Source organism: Cervus elaphus, chromosome 4 (assembly GCF_910594005.1).
Source record: "Cervus elaphus chromosome 4, mCerEla1.1, whole genome shotgun sequence".
NCBI classification, from domain to species: domain Eukaryota; kingdom Metazoa; phylum Chordata; class Mammalia; order Artiodactyla; family Cervidae; genus Cervus; species Cervus elaphus.
Window position 1 is genome coordinate 57,914,614 of NC_057818.1, and position 15,424 is coordinate 57,930,037.

The 15,424-nt window shown below is 44.8% G+C and overlaps 1 pseudogene; it reads left to right on the plus strand.

The window, feature by feature from the left end:
• Positions 1 to 1,854: 1,854 nt before the first annotated feature.
• Positions 1,855 to 2,599, plus strand: LOC122692430 (annotated as a pseudogene).
• The last annotated feature ends 12,825 nt before the right edge of the window (positions 2,600 to 15,424 follow it).

A 15,424-nucleotide genomic window follows, 5' to 3' on the forward strand; every position in this document is an offset into this window, starting at 1 on the left:
TTTTAGGGTTTGTTTTTTTCTTTTTTCTCAGCTTGCTTCTGGGTTTAATTACCTTTGGTTACCTTTCAGACAATGGAGAAGGAAATGGCAACCCACTCCAGTATTCTTGCCTGGAGAATCCCGTGGACAGGGGAGTCTGGTGGGCTGCAGTCCATGGGGTCACACAGAGTCAGACATGACTGAAGTGACTTAGCATGCATGCATGCAATAATTAGTGATGTTGAGCATCTTTTCATGTGCCTCTTGGCCATCTGTATGTCTTCTTTGGAGAAATGTCTGTTTAGGTCTTCTGCCCATTTTTTGATTGTATTGTTTGTTTTTTGGATATTCAGTTACATGAACTATTTGTAAATTTTGGAGACTAATTCCTTGTCAGTCACAAATATTTTCTCCCATTCTGTGGGCTTTTTATTTGTGGTTTCCTTTGCTGTGCAAAAACTTTTGAGTTAAGTTTGGTCTAACTTGTTTGTTTTTGCTTCTACTTCCATTACTGTAGTAGATGGATTGAAAAAGATGTTGCTGAGATTTATGTCAAATAATGTTCTGCCTATGTTTTCCTCTAAGAATTTTATAGTATCCAGACTTAATAATATGGAAACCAAAGACCCGTCTCAGTGTACCTGTCAATACTTCCAAGTTTAATGGCACACGGAGCTCAAGGGACTGAATATTTCTTGAGACACCTGGCACCCATTTTATTGACTGTTCTTTTAGAATTCAAATTCTTTGAATTAAAAAATTAACTGTTAAAAAAATAAAAGTTTTCCACAAATCGTTTTCACTGTCCAGAAAATCCTCTAGACACAGAATATTCATAGCCCCACCTCTGCTAATCCTTGGATAACACTGAAATTTTTTAAATTAAGTTTTACTAGAGCATAGTTGCTTTATAAAGTTGTGTTAGTTTCTACTGCACAGAAAAATAAATCAGTCATACACATACATATACCCGCTCCGTTTTGGGCTTCGTTCTGACTCAGGTCAGCACAGAGCATTGAGTACTCCGTGCTATAGAGCACGTTCTCATCAGTTATCCATTTTATACATAGCATCAAGGGTGTATACGTGTCAATCCCCATCTCCCAATTCATCCCGCTCACCCCCTTTCCCTCCTGGGTGTCCATACATTTCTTCTCTATGTCTTTGTGTCTGCTTCTACTTTGAAAATAGGATCATCTACACCTTTTTTCTAGACTCCACATACATGTGTTGATATACGATATTTTTCCTTTTTTTTTTTTTTACTTACTTTAAACTCAACATTCAAAAAACTAAGATCATGACACATACTCCCATCACTTCACAGCAAATTGATGGGGAGAAAGCGGAAACGGTGATGACAGACTAGCGCGGTGAGAAGGAGAGTGAACTGGGCAATCCGGCAGAGAAAGCTTTATTGCAGGAAGAGAGAAGGGGCTGCCTTTCGAGAGAAGCCAGTGTTCTCCCTTTACAGCCATCCCTTCTTATACCTTGTCGATGGGAAATTGCGTCCCGAAGGGAGGGGGCCTTAGGGTATCTTTAGCCAGCAGCTGGTGGGGTCTTGTTACTAGGGAGTCAAAGGGGTCTCATGGTCCGGGGATCACGTAGTCTTGAGAAACTGGCAAGTCTTAATAAACTGGTAAAACAGGACATCAGCAGGAAAAAACAAGATCTCACCTTAAGAAAAGAACAGGATGGGGGTGGCGCGTGGCTCCGGGGCCGCCCGCACGGGCCCCCCCAGGGCTCTGACAGCGGGCGCCGGCCTCAGGCAACCGCGCCTCCCGCCCCCCACAGCACCCCGCCCGCAGCCGCCGCCGCCCTATATGTGGCCCGACGCAGCCGCCGGGCCATGGAGCACGCCTGCCGTCCCCCACCATGGAGCTGGCCGAGCGGTTCCTGCTGGACGCGCTCGCCTGCCTGGAATGCGCCCTGGGCGTCGTGCGCTATGTGCTGCTGAAGCTGCGGGGCTCGCCCTACGGGCGCTACGCGTCGCCCGGCTCCGCCTTCGGGCTGCCGGCGCGGGCCGCCTGGGCGGTGCAGGAGCTGCCCTCGCTGGCCCTGCCGCTCCTCGCGTGCGCGGGCGCGGGCGCGCCGGCCGAGCGCCTCAACCGCTGGCCCAGCTGCATCCTCCTGGCCATGTTCCTGGTCCACTATGCGCAACGGAGGGAAGCCCACGCCGCTGTATGCCTTCCTGTTGGCGTTCATCTTCTGCACCTACAACGGCTACCTGCAGAGCAGGTATCTGAGTCAGTACGCAGTGTACGCGGACGACTGGCTCAGAGACCCCCGGTTTCTAACAGGTTCCGCCTTGTGGTTGACAGGCATGCTAATTAACATCCATTCAGATCATGCCCTAAAGAACCTCAGGAAACCAGGGGAGACTGGCTATAAAAGACCGAGAGGGGGCTTGTTTGAATACATATCTGCGGCCAACTACTTTAGAGAAGTCGTGGAGTGGTGTGGCTACGCCCTCGCCAGCTGGTCCATTCAGGGCTGGGCTTTCGCTGTGTTCACCTTCTGTGTCCTGTTCATCAGGGCTCAGCAACATCACAAGTGGTACCATGAGAAATTTGAAGATTATCCAAAATTCAGAAAAATCATGATTGCGTTTTTGGTTTAAGTTTGTCGTCAGTGGAATTATCTTTGACTTGAAGCTTTTTGATGAAGTTTCTTTTGGGACCGTGTCAATGAACTGATTGATGTCTTTGAAATTTTTCTGGTACTTCATCTTTTTTAACATTTGCTCTAGGATTTTTTTCCCTTAGCAAATGTGTACGCTGCCTAATAACAGTCTAATCAAACTGAAATCACAAGTTGAAGTATGATGCTGCCCACTAACCAGATCAGGAATCTGAAGGCCTCTGATTTGGGGTCTGCTTCCATGGAGTGGGGCTTGGTGGCTCAAATGGGAAAGAATCCGCCTGCAATGTGGGAGACCTGGGTTCGGTGCCTGGGTTGGGAACATCCCCTGGCCAAGGGCATGGCAGCCCACTCCAGTACTCTTGCCTGGAGAATCCCATGGACAGAGGAGCCTGGCGGGCTATGGTCCATGGGGTCACAGAGAGTGGGACACGACTGAGCGACTAACACTTTTTTCACTTTCACTTTCCATGAACTGAAACATTTCTGTATCCCTTACACAACCTCCACTGCATGAGTTTAAGGTCAAAGGTGACATCCCCCTCCCCCCTCAAGCCAGAGGCATCTTCTGTCTTCATGTCCCTCCTCCCGCCAGGTCAGACAGTTCTGGGTACCCACGGTGTACCCACAACCTCTCACAACTAGGTTCTGGGTGGCCAGAGGAGTTGGGCCTGGAGAAAGGCCCAGTGGAGGCTGATACCAAAGGCTTCTGGCACCCGCTCCGGCCTGGTCCACCAGGTGACCTCACTGGAGGCAGTGCGCCAGGGGCATTCTTCAGGAGCAGGGTGCTGTATCCCCCACAGGAGGACTTCCTGGTGGCCCTCGGCTGGGGGCATGAAGGTGCCCAGGGCAGCCCTCCCATCGGGTCCCTCACCAGGAGCTGCTGGCCTGGGATGGCTTTCCTTCCTCCTTTGAGGTAGAATTGGAATTTTTTCAGGCACTTTTTTTTTTTCTTTTAAAGTACTTCTCAAGATTGCACACCTGCAACTTGAAGCAGAATTTCTTTTTTTTTTGATGCTCCTAACTCTACGGAGATCAATAATAATAACATTTGCTAGGTGTTGCCGGGTGTGTCAAAGTAGCCTCCCTCTTTTGGAAGGCTGCTGAGTCTCTGCTGTGAAGATGTAGTGAACACCCAGAGAAGATCCCCTCCTCTTCTCTGTTGCTGCTGCATTTACAGAGCTGGGAACTGGAACGGATGCGTGGAGAGAGTTCATGTTCGCTTACAGTCGCTGACCATGCTGAGTGACGGGACTCCAGGACTCACCACGTTGTGTCTTAGGCATTCTTCAGCTGCGCCTCCAGGCAGGGAGCACGCCCTCTGGCCCCTGCCCTCCGGACCCCTGGGTACCCCATTGGATCAGCCCCCCTCTCCCCTTCTGGTTCACCTTCCCAACCAGGGGCTCCCTCCCCATGAGTTTTCATGTAGAAACTGTATTCTCGGTGTTAGCTGTTTGCTGCAGTCTCTTAGGGTTTTCAAAAAGCTTTTCCTGATGTGGTTGTCCTTCATTTTAACTAAAACTGGAAAGCTTTTGCAGGGAACTTTAATGATCAAATAAACTCTGTGCTTCATTTTACCTAAAAAACTGGAAGGCTCTTGCAGGGAAACTTTATGATCAAATAAACTTTGGACCTTTTTCTGACTGAATAACTACTTGAAACCATAAAACTGTAAATATTTAGAATGTCTTCTGGAAAACTCAGAAATCTGAGCAAGCCTTAACTGATTTGGGCCCTGGGTTCTGGAAGGCATACCTGGCCAGAAAGAGGCTTGTCAGAGAGGCCCACTGGGAGTTCTGCATCTGTCGGTGCTGCTTTTTTGAGTGACCAGATTTGGGGTTCAGTGGTGGTTTGACGCACAGTTCCTGCTTCACTGGCACGCACCGGCTCTGTGATTGACACAGGAAGAGATCTCGGTCTGCCTGTCTGCCTGTCTTCCATTTACTAGACTCTGTAATGTAGCAAGCTATGACAGTTCGTTATTGTGTTCATTACAAAAATAAAGGAGATTAATAAAATTAAAAAAAAAAAGAAAAGAACAGGATGCCCATGAGAGCAATTTGGTCACTGTGACTTCATCCCATTTGTCAGGTCACCAAAATGGACCATTGTTAAACTATACACTATGAGCCCCTTTTGAACCCTAGCAAGAGACAGACTTTACTTTCTTGGGCTCAAAAACCACTGTGGATGGTGACTGCAGCCACAAAATTAAAAGACATTTGCTCCATGGAAGAAAAGCTATGACCAACCTAGACAGCATATTAAAAAGCAGAGACATTACTTTGCCAACAAACGTCCATCTAGTCAAGGCTCTGGTTTTCCCAGTAGTCATGTATGGATATGAGAGTTGGACCATAAAGAAGGCTGAGTGTTGAAGAACTGGTGCTTTCAAACTGTGGTGCTAGAGAGGACTCTTTTTTTTTTTCCTTTTTTTTTTTTTCATTTATTAGTTGGAGGCTAATTACTCCACAACATTGCAGTGGGTTTTTAGAGAGGACTCTTAACAGTCCCTTGGACAGCAAGGAGATCAAACCAGTCAATCCTAGAGGAAATCAACCCTGAATATTCACTGGAAGGACTGATGCTGAAGCTGAAGCTCCAATACTTTGGCCACCTGATATAAAGAGCTGACTCATTGGAAAAGACCCTGATGCTGGGAAAGATTGAGGGCAGGAGGAGAAGGCGGTGGCAGAGGATGACATGGTTAGATATCATCACCGATTCAATGGACATGAATTTGGGCAAACTCCTGGGGATAGTAAAGGACAGGGGAGCCTGGTGTGCTGCAGTCCATGGGGTTGCAAAGAGTTGGACACAACTTAGTGACTGAACAACATAAGATTAGGTGATTATTTCATCTTTATCCAAGAAAAGGAGAGCCTGGATACTCTGCAACCATGACTCATGAGAATGTAGGGGCTTACAGTTGGGAAGTATGCAGTAATGGGTGCAGCAGAAGTCACCAGCCACCAGCTGGGATTGTTAAAAAGAGCCAAACAAATGTGAAACATGGAGGAGACACTGTACAAAGACACAAACATGCTCACCAGGACCAGGATGCTCTAGGTAGCTCTAGATTCGGGGGAGGATCTTGAAGAGATGCTAGCCCTATGAATATATTGCACCCTTTGCTTGTACCTGTACAAGATGAAAACCATGGAGCCTCTGAACCAGATTGTGAGCATCAGACATGAAACAGCAGGAAGTAAAAACCATCCTACACTCAGTAAAACTTTGATTCTATTATGAATCACATGATAACACAATCCCAAATCTTTCTTCTTTGTGATGTTTCTGTTACTCCAATGATCTTTCACATACCTAGTAAATAGAATATTTATCAGCATGTGCACAACCCAGCAGAGGAAAATAGCAGATCCAGTGTACTTGGGAGCTTTCATTTTAAGCCGTCCCCACCTGGAGTTCCTGGGACTGATGGTGATGGCCTGGCAGACATTCAAGAGGCAGGTGCTACCAACGGACACTCCCCTGGCCTCTCTGTGGATGTAGTAAGCAATTTTGCATTCAGTATCATTGAGAAAATATTTCCACCCAAACACTTTCATTGTCCTTAGGGTTCCTGTAGAGAGCATGACCAAGGAGTGGGCTATAAGCAGATACTCAACGATCAGATCTATGGATCTTAGCCTGCACCAGCAAAGTGAAGGAAGAGATAATGGTAAAGAAGACAGAAATTTCCCAGGATTCCAAATACATTCTGGGATAAGAAGATCAATTCTATTGCAAAATCTCTGGTGGCCATTCTTCCAGTTCTCTGTGAAGGATATTTGCCTTCTGAGCTAAAGTTTCCTGCATAGAAAAATGAGGCATGGGCCACATGTGTTACACCAGGTGAAATTTAATGTTGCCCACTTATTATTCATTTCCACAGAGATATATTACCTTCTTGTTTTTATTTTACTAAGAGATTTCCGAGATTTTAATATACAAATTTTAAAGAGCTGTTATATATATCATAAGATATCACTTATATGTGGAATCTAAAAAAAAATTGTACAATTGAACCTATATATGAAATAAAAATTGAATCACAGATGTAGAAAACAAACATAATTACTGAGGGAGAAGTTGGGGAGGGATAAATTGGAAAATTGGGATAGACATATACATGCTGAAGTAGTGAAAGTGTTAGTTGTCAGTCATGTCTGACTCTTTGTGACCCCATGGACTGCACTCTGCCAGGCTCCTCTATCCATGGAATTCTCCAGGCAAGAATTCTGGAGTGGGTTGCCATGCCCTTCTCCAGGGGATCTTCCTGACCCATTCCTTACCATATGAGCCACCAGGAAAGCCTCATATACACACAGCTATATGTAAAATAGACAACTGACAAGACTTCCCACACAGCACAGGAAAGTCTACTCAGTACTCTGTGATGATCTATACAGGAAAAGAATCTAAAAGAGAGTGGATAAATGTATACGTATACTGATTCACTTTGCTGTACTGCAGAAACAAATGTATCATTATAAATCAACTATGCTCTGTAGAGTCTTGCCCCAAGGCCTCAGACATGGAGCCCAGAAACAAGGTCATCTCTGGAACTGTCTGAGCCCCTTGGTCATTGTTGTTCAGTCGCTCAGTTGTGTCTGACTCTTTGCGACTCCATGGACTGCAGCACACCAGCTTTCCCTGTCCTTCGGTATCTCCCAGAGTTTGTTCAACTCATATCCAGTGAGTTGGTGATGCCATCCAACCATCTCATTCTCTGTTGTCCCCTTCTCCTCCTACCCTCAATCTTTTCCAGCATCAGGGCCAGTGAATTGGCTGTTCACATCAGGTGGCCAAATATTGGAGCTTCAGCTTCAGAATCAGTCCTTCCAATGAATATTCAGGGTTGACTTCCTTTAGGCTTGACTGGTTTGATCTCCTTGCTGTTAAGGGACTCTCAAGAGTCTTCTCTAGCCCCGGAGTTCGAAAGCATCAATTCTTCGGCACTCAAGCCTTCTTTACAGTCTAACCCTCACATCCGTATGTGACTGCTGGAAAAACCCCTTTGTAACCATTGCCAAAAGTTCTGCCCCCACCCCCTTCCATCATCACCAGCAGACTTAACCCCAAATTAGGCAAAAATGCCCATCCTGGTAGCCACCATAGTGCCCTATCCAATAACCTAGTGCTAGCCTTCCAGCAGGAATTTTCTTTGTCTTGAGGCTGTAAAAATCAGCTGCTAACCCATGAAAAGCACAGTCTCCCTCCAGCCAGCTGCATTTGTAGCACCTTCATTACCTCTGCTCCCTGCTCTTAATAAATGCATCCCCTTCTGAAATACTCTGTGTCTGGAAATTCTTTTCCAACCCACGCTGAGACTGCCCTGACATACTCAAATAAAAAATTAACTTAAAATGAATAAAATAAAAGCAGAAAAAAAAATCTGAAAAAAAGAGAGCTCTTATAAATGAGTGAACCTTCATAGGTCTAGACAGCATACTAAAAAGTGGAGACATCAGTTTGCTGACAAAGGTCCCTATAGTCAAAGCTATGGTTTTTCCAGTAACCATGTATGGATGTGAAGGTTGGACCCTGAAGAAGGCTGAGGGTCAAAGAATTGATGCTTTCAAACTGTGTGCTGTAGAAGACTCATAAGAGTCCCTTGGGCAGCAAGGAGATCAAATCAGTCAATCCTAAAGGAACTCAGCCCTGAATAGTCATTGGAAGGACTGATGCTGAGGCTGAAGCTCCAATACTTTGGCCACCTGAGGTGAAGAGCTAAGTAACTGGAAAAGACCCTGATGTTGGGAAAGATTGAGGGCAGGAGGAAAAGGAGGTGACAGAGGATGAGATGGTTGGATTCATCACTGACTCAATGGACATGAGTTTGAGCAAATTCAGGGAGATGAAACAGGGCAGGGAAACCTGGAATGACTTAGCAACTAAACCACCACAGGCAAGAAAGGACTTAAACCTGACTTGGCTGGTAACAAATCTAGCACATTTAATCACTGTGATATCTGACAAATCCAGGTAGCTCTGTTCTCTCAATAGTTTAAATAGATATTGAGCTCTCTTGGTAATGTGTCATTATATTTTGGGCTTCCCTGGTGGCTCAGTGGTAAAGAAACTTCCTGCCAACGCAGGAGACATGGGTTCAATCCCCAGGTCAGGAAGATCCCCTGGAGAAAGAAACGGCAACCCACTCCAGTATTCTTGCCTGGGAAATCCCAATGACAGAGGAAGCTGGTGGGCTATAGTCCATGGGGTCACAAAGAGTCGGACATGACTTACAACTAAACAACAACAACAATTGATAGTAGAATATTTTTAGATGAGTGAAAGCATCATGGTATATTTGAGCCTGACTGGGGCTATCTGAAACTCATTATTATAAATGTACACTTTTCTTATGTGCCGATTCCTTTTCTTCAATAGGGAAAACAGTCTCATCAATTTAACAGATCAAAGACATTTTCAGGACGTAACAATTACTGTCCCCATCAAGCACTTCGTATACTCAGAGATAAAGCAAACAATTTTGTACCAGGAACTGTCATCTGGGTTCACCATTTCTGCACAGGACTCAGTGACTTGTAGATTCATCTTACTCATTACTAGAAGCAGAAGGTGTCATAGGCACGCACACCTGCAATAACCCTGAATTTAATCTATGCTTTCAGTAAACGAGGTGGAACTTCAGACTGAGCTCAAAACTACAGTTCTTAAGGACTCTTCTGGTGCCACAGTGGATAAGAATCCACCTGCTGGTGCGGGGACACGGGGTCCATCCTTGGTCCAGGAAGATTCCACACGTCCTCGAGCAGCTAAGCCTGTGCACCGGCACTTTTGAGCCTGCTCTCTAGAGCGGCACACCAAACTACTGAACCCACATGCTGCAGATACTGAAGGCTGAGCGCCTAGAATCTGTGATCGGCAGCAAGAGAAGCCACTGCAATGAGAAGCCTGGGCACCACAGCAAGGAGTAGCCCCCACTCACCCCAACTAGAGAAAGCCCACGCAGCAATGAAGACTCAGTGCAACCAAAAATAAACAAATAAAAGAAAAACCCTACAGTTCTTAAGAAAATTAAAAGTCTAAGCTGCATTGTCACTCGCAGTCAATGCCAGGAATCAAAGTCACTGTGGATTACACTAAATTATAAATTCAGAGCAGTCATGGATTGCTGTTGGATCTCTAGTCCTGGCCTCTCTTTACTAGTCCAGCTCAACAGTCAGAATCCTTCTTTCCTTCTGTGTGGCTTTGGCAATGGACTAGATTTAGACCCTCAAGAATTTCCTTTTTTGTGGAATAACCACTTACCCCTGATACTTCTTGTCTATAGACTCTTCCTCTCAGATTGAAATAGAAAATCAGTATCTGACTCCTTTCTGTTGCCATTACACTGTAGGAGGAGGTGTGCTGGTTTGAAAATCAGCACCTGTGTTAGATGAAGGCTGTCACACCCCTAGATATGCATTTGTGATTCCGTGACCTCCCCTTCCCTCAGAATTGCGATTATCTTTGCCTGTTTAGCTGCAAGGAGAAGGTAGGCTCATGGAACAAAAGCATACTTGAATAAAACTTGTAATTAACTTTCTAAAAACTTAATTATCCTCCCCCCAAAAAAACTACAATCAACTTGTTATTCCCAAAGAGACCACTGCAGTGCCCTGAGGGGCTTTTTCTTTTATGCGATCTGGGGAGGCAGACAGGTTCTCATATGGAATGAGCAGGATGCTGAGCTGACAGCTGAGAGCCTGGCAATGAAACTCTTGTATTGTGCTGACTTCTCTGTTCCTCTGAGAAATTTTTCTACCCAACAGTGGGTTCTTTCCTGATCCCTGAGCTTCAGCATCACTTAAGTATGATCAGAGAACTAGAACCAAAGTGCTTGAGGATTACTAAGCCCTATAATTAAAAGGAAGACCATGATGACAGAAATTTTTATGTTAAAATTTATTGTATATATTTGTCCACCTCAATGCCAATTAATTTGCAAGTCTGGGTGGTGATAAAGATGTTTTCCACTAAAATATATCTTACCAATACAGACCCATTCCCAAGTAGTTACAGAAAATCTAAATAGACAAATATCTACAGAAAGATGGAAATTTATAAATTTCTCCCTCTAAAAGTACCCCCAATAGTAACTTTTAACAGATGCTGTCTTGTTCAGTTGCTCAGTCGTCTCTGACTCTTTGCGATCCCATGGACTGCAGCACACCACGCTTCCCTGTCTATCATCAACGCCTGGAGCTTGCTCAAACTCATGTCCATCGAGTCAGTGATGCCATCCAACCATCTCATCCTCTGTCATCCCCTTCTCCTCCTGCCTTCAATCTTTCCCAGCATCAGGGCCTTTTCCAGTGAGTTGACTCTTTGCATCAAGTAGCCAAAGTATTGGAGCTTCAGCTTCATCATCAGTCCTTTCAATGAATATTCAGGGTTGATTTCCTTTAGGACTGACTGATTTGATCTCTTTGCAGTCCAAGGGACTCTCAAGAGTCTTCTCTAGCACCACAGTTTGAAAGCATCAATTCTTCGGCACTCAGCCTTCTTTATAGTCCAACTCATATCCGTATATGACTACTGGAAAAACCATAGCTTTGACTACACAGAACTTTGTTGACAAAGTGATGCCTCCACTTTTTAATATGCTATGTTTGTTTTGACTGTGTGGATCCCAACAAACTGTGGAAAATTCTTAAAGAGATGGGGACACCAGACCACTTTACCTGCTTCCTGAGAAATCTATATGCAGGTCAAGAGGCAACGGTCCAATACTCTGGTCACCTGATGTGAAGAACTGACTCATTGGAAAAGACCCTGATGCTGGGAAAGATTGAAGGTGGGAGAAGGGGACGACAGAGGATGAGAGGGTTGGATGGCATCACTGACTCAATGGACATGAGTTTGAGCAAGCTCCAAGTATTGGTGATGGACATGGAAACGTGGTATGCTGCAGTCCATGGGGTCACAAAGAGTCAGACACGACTGAGCCACTAAAATGAACTGTCATAGCTTTTCTCCCAAGGAGCAAGCGTCTTTTAATTTCATGGCTGCAGTAACCGTCTGCAGTGATATTGGAGCCCAAGAAAATAAAGTCTGTCACTGTTTCCATTTTTCCCAGATCTAAGTCTGGGAAAGTATAATAACCTCTGTCTAGTAGTGTTAGTCCTTTGCACTACCCAGAAACTCTCCTAACTCAGGAGGACAGAATTTGATTTCCCGGATTCTCAGAAACCTACTGTATTTGCCACATTCTCATCTCTGTCATCTGTTCATCAGAACACACCCCACCTCCACTAGCAGCCTAAGACTTTGGAGGGATCAAAGAGAGCTTCCTTGCAGTTTCCGCCATGCATTTCCAGAGAGCTCTCATGTGAGCTCTCAATGGGTTGTGTGTTCCTCACTAAGGAAAAGCAGCATCACACACAGCATCTGGGGCTTCCTTGGTGCCTCAGTGGGTAAAAAATCCTTGTGCCAGTGCAGGAGACACAGGTTCGATCCCTGATCCATGAAGATCCCACATGCCTCGGAGCAACTAAACCCCTGCACCTTGAACTCACACCAACCAGTCCTGTGAGCACCTGCACTAGATGAGCCCTGCCTTGGGACCAGCAGTCTTGCTGAACCCCAGGGTCTACTGCACAGGCCCCCCTTCAGTGACACCCTCAGAGCTCACCAGAATCCTGCTCGTCTTTCTTTGAATGGACCCATCCACACTCAGCCTGTGGGACCCACAGCACTTCACCCAGGGTCAGGTCTGAACCCCAAGTACTGGAATTTTCTCTGCCTGGTTCTAGCCTTGACCTTCCTCAGGGGCCCTCAAGGCTTTCTGTGAATTCTCTGAGGACCTAGAGTCATAAACTCACCTACTGCAATTGTCTTTGTTCTCCTGTTAGTTAAAACTTTTCAGGGGCTCATTTAAGCAAATGTAAGTTTAACAAAGTCACAAAAAGAATAATCAACAGCCATGATGGGAAAATTCTGAACCAAGATTTATAAAATCTTACCCTGTATCATTCTTAGCACATGTGTCTTGTAAGGCTTAAAGGAGCTGTTTTCTCATGGCTTTGGCGTACTTTGAAAGCAATATATAAATATCTGATGATATATACATAATATGATTTATATAACACACATTGAATACAAGATATAAATATCTGAAGGTAAGCATGTTAGTAGTGAGAAGACCAAGAAGGAATATGTGAGCGTATGTGTATTCTTACACATTTAACTTAGAGAATTTAGAAATGCCAGATCAAAACTGGTCATTTCAGAATTGCAGATGATTGACTAAACACTATAAAACTTGTCAATTTGTTGATTAATCTGTTTTGTCTACTTTTCATGGAATTCATTTCCTTAAATGTCAAGAGGTTATGTTTTTTAAGGAACTTCAACACGGTCCTCCCACGTGACTGCACCAGCTTACATTCCCTCCAGCCATGTAGGAGGTTCCCTGATCTCCAAGCCCCTTCAGCGTTTGTGATATTATTAGTGGGCTTTTTGCGGGTTGTTCTTCTCACTGGCATGCGGTGATACATCCCTGTACCTTTGTTCTGCATTTCTTATTGTTTAGCGGTGGTGAGCATCTTTCTTTTGCCTCCTGCCCATGGAAAAGAATAAGCTGCCCCGCCCAGCCTCAGCAGCTGTGGGGCACAGGCTTAGTCTCCCCACAGCATGTGGAATATTCCTGGCCCAGGGATGAGGCCCTTGTCCCCTGCACTGTCAGATGGATTCTCCACCACCGGGTGACCAGTCTGTTTAGATTTTTTTCCTTTTGAGACATATATATATATATATATATATATATATTTATTGGAATATAATTGATTTACAATGTTGTGCTAGTTTGTGCTGTATGACATCGTCAATCAGCCGTAAGTATACATAAATCTTCTCCCTCTTGGCCCTCCCTCCCGTGGTCTCCGTTTCACCCCTCTCCTCAGCACAGAGCACCACGCTGAGTTCCCTGTGGTAAACAGCAGCTTCCCACCAGCTACCTATTTTAACCATCAGTTCAGTTCAGTTGCTCAGTCGTTTCTGACTCTGCGACCCCATGGAGTGCTGCAGGCCAGGTCTCCCTGTCCATCACCAGCTCCTGGAGCTTGCTCAAGCTCATGTCCATTGAGTCAGTGATGCCATCCAACCACCTCATCCTCTGTCGTCCTGTTCTCCTCCCCTTTTCAATCTGTCCCAGCGTCAGGGTCTCTTCAAATGAGTCAGTTCTTCACATCAGATGGCCAAAGTATTGAACTTTCAGCTTCAACATCACTTCTTCCAATGAATATCAGGACTGATTTCCTTTAGGATGGACCGGTTGGATCTCCTTGCAGTCCAAGGGACTCTCAAGAGTCTTCTCCAACGTTTTACCCTTGGTGGTGTATATACGTCAATGGTACCCTTTCAATTGGTCCCCCTCTTCTTCTCCTGCTGTGTCCACATCTGATCTCTATATTTGTGCAAATATTGTCTTAACAGATATGTTTGGAATTTAAAAAATGGTATTGATGACCTTATTTACTGAGCACGAATATAGGCGCAGAGGTAGTTCTTAAGCTTTTCCATGTTAAGCTTTCAAGGCATAAAATACATTGACAATCATTCCATGCATTTGACGGTTGTAGCCATGTGTTCTGGGAAGCAAACTGACTCAGAAGGACAATGTAGATAGTGGAGTGCAGTTTATTACACTGGCGGGTCCAAGGCAAAGTCTCCTCTTAGCAAGGACCCTGAACAGTTTTTGTGAAAACTTTATATACCCTAAGTGTACTTGCTCAAACCCACCTCCCCAAATTCCTTGAAACTAGTCTGGACAAGGTAAAAGAGAGATACGATCAAAGTTAACCCGTGATTCTTGTGTCACAGGACTAAATAAACAGTGGATATTTATCAACAGGCCTGTGGTCATATCCCGATAAACAGAATGGAATTCACCACTTTGTTCTGTTACAGAGATAATTAACATATTCTTTTAGGCAACAGAGTCCTAATACAAGTCCTGAGGCTCTTTTATGAGTGGGCGGGGTGGGATCTGATTTTCCATTGGTATGCCATTTCCATATACACCGGGGCGCAAAGTTCAGAGTCCACTGGGAGAGTGACCGTGCATGTAGACTGATGCTCACAGCCTGGCCTAAGACGGAGTCCAGCTCTGTCTGTTTCCTCCTTCATTACTAAGTGAAAGAAGCCCATTTGAAAATGCTACAAAAAGTAGGATTTCTACAATATGACTTTTGGTGTAGGTAAATGGTCTTATGTGTGCTCAGTTGTGTCTGAGTATCTGTGATCCCAGGGGCTGTAGCCTGCCAGGCTCACCTCTGTCCATACATTTCCCAGGAAAGGATACTGGAGTGGGTTGCCATCTCTTCCTCCAGGGGATCTTCTTCACCCAAGGACTGAACCCGCATCACCTGGATGTCCTGCATCTGCAGGCAGATTCCTTATCACTCAGTCACCTGGGAATCTAGTAAGAAATATAAAAGAGATTAAAAAGGTTCATGATTACTGTGGGTTTCAAAGGAGGGACTATGAACATCATAAGTCTAGAGAACTTTCAGGACCATGAAATAATTTGTGTTAAACTGTCATGATGGACACATGTTATTAAACATTTATCTAGAGGTATGTAGTGCACATTCCTAAAAGGAACACAGGGTTAAACTAGAGAGTTTATCTCTTTACTGCCCATGTAGATTCATCAGTGGTAACAAATGCTCACTCTGGTGGGGAAAGCTAAGTAGGGAGATTGTCCACATGTGGGAACAAGAGGTATATGGGAAATGTCTATACTTTATTCTCAATTCTGCTGTGAAACTAAATCATTTACAAAGTTGGTACT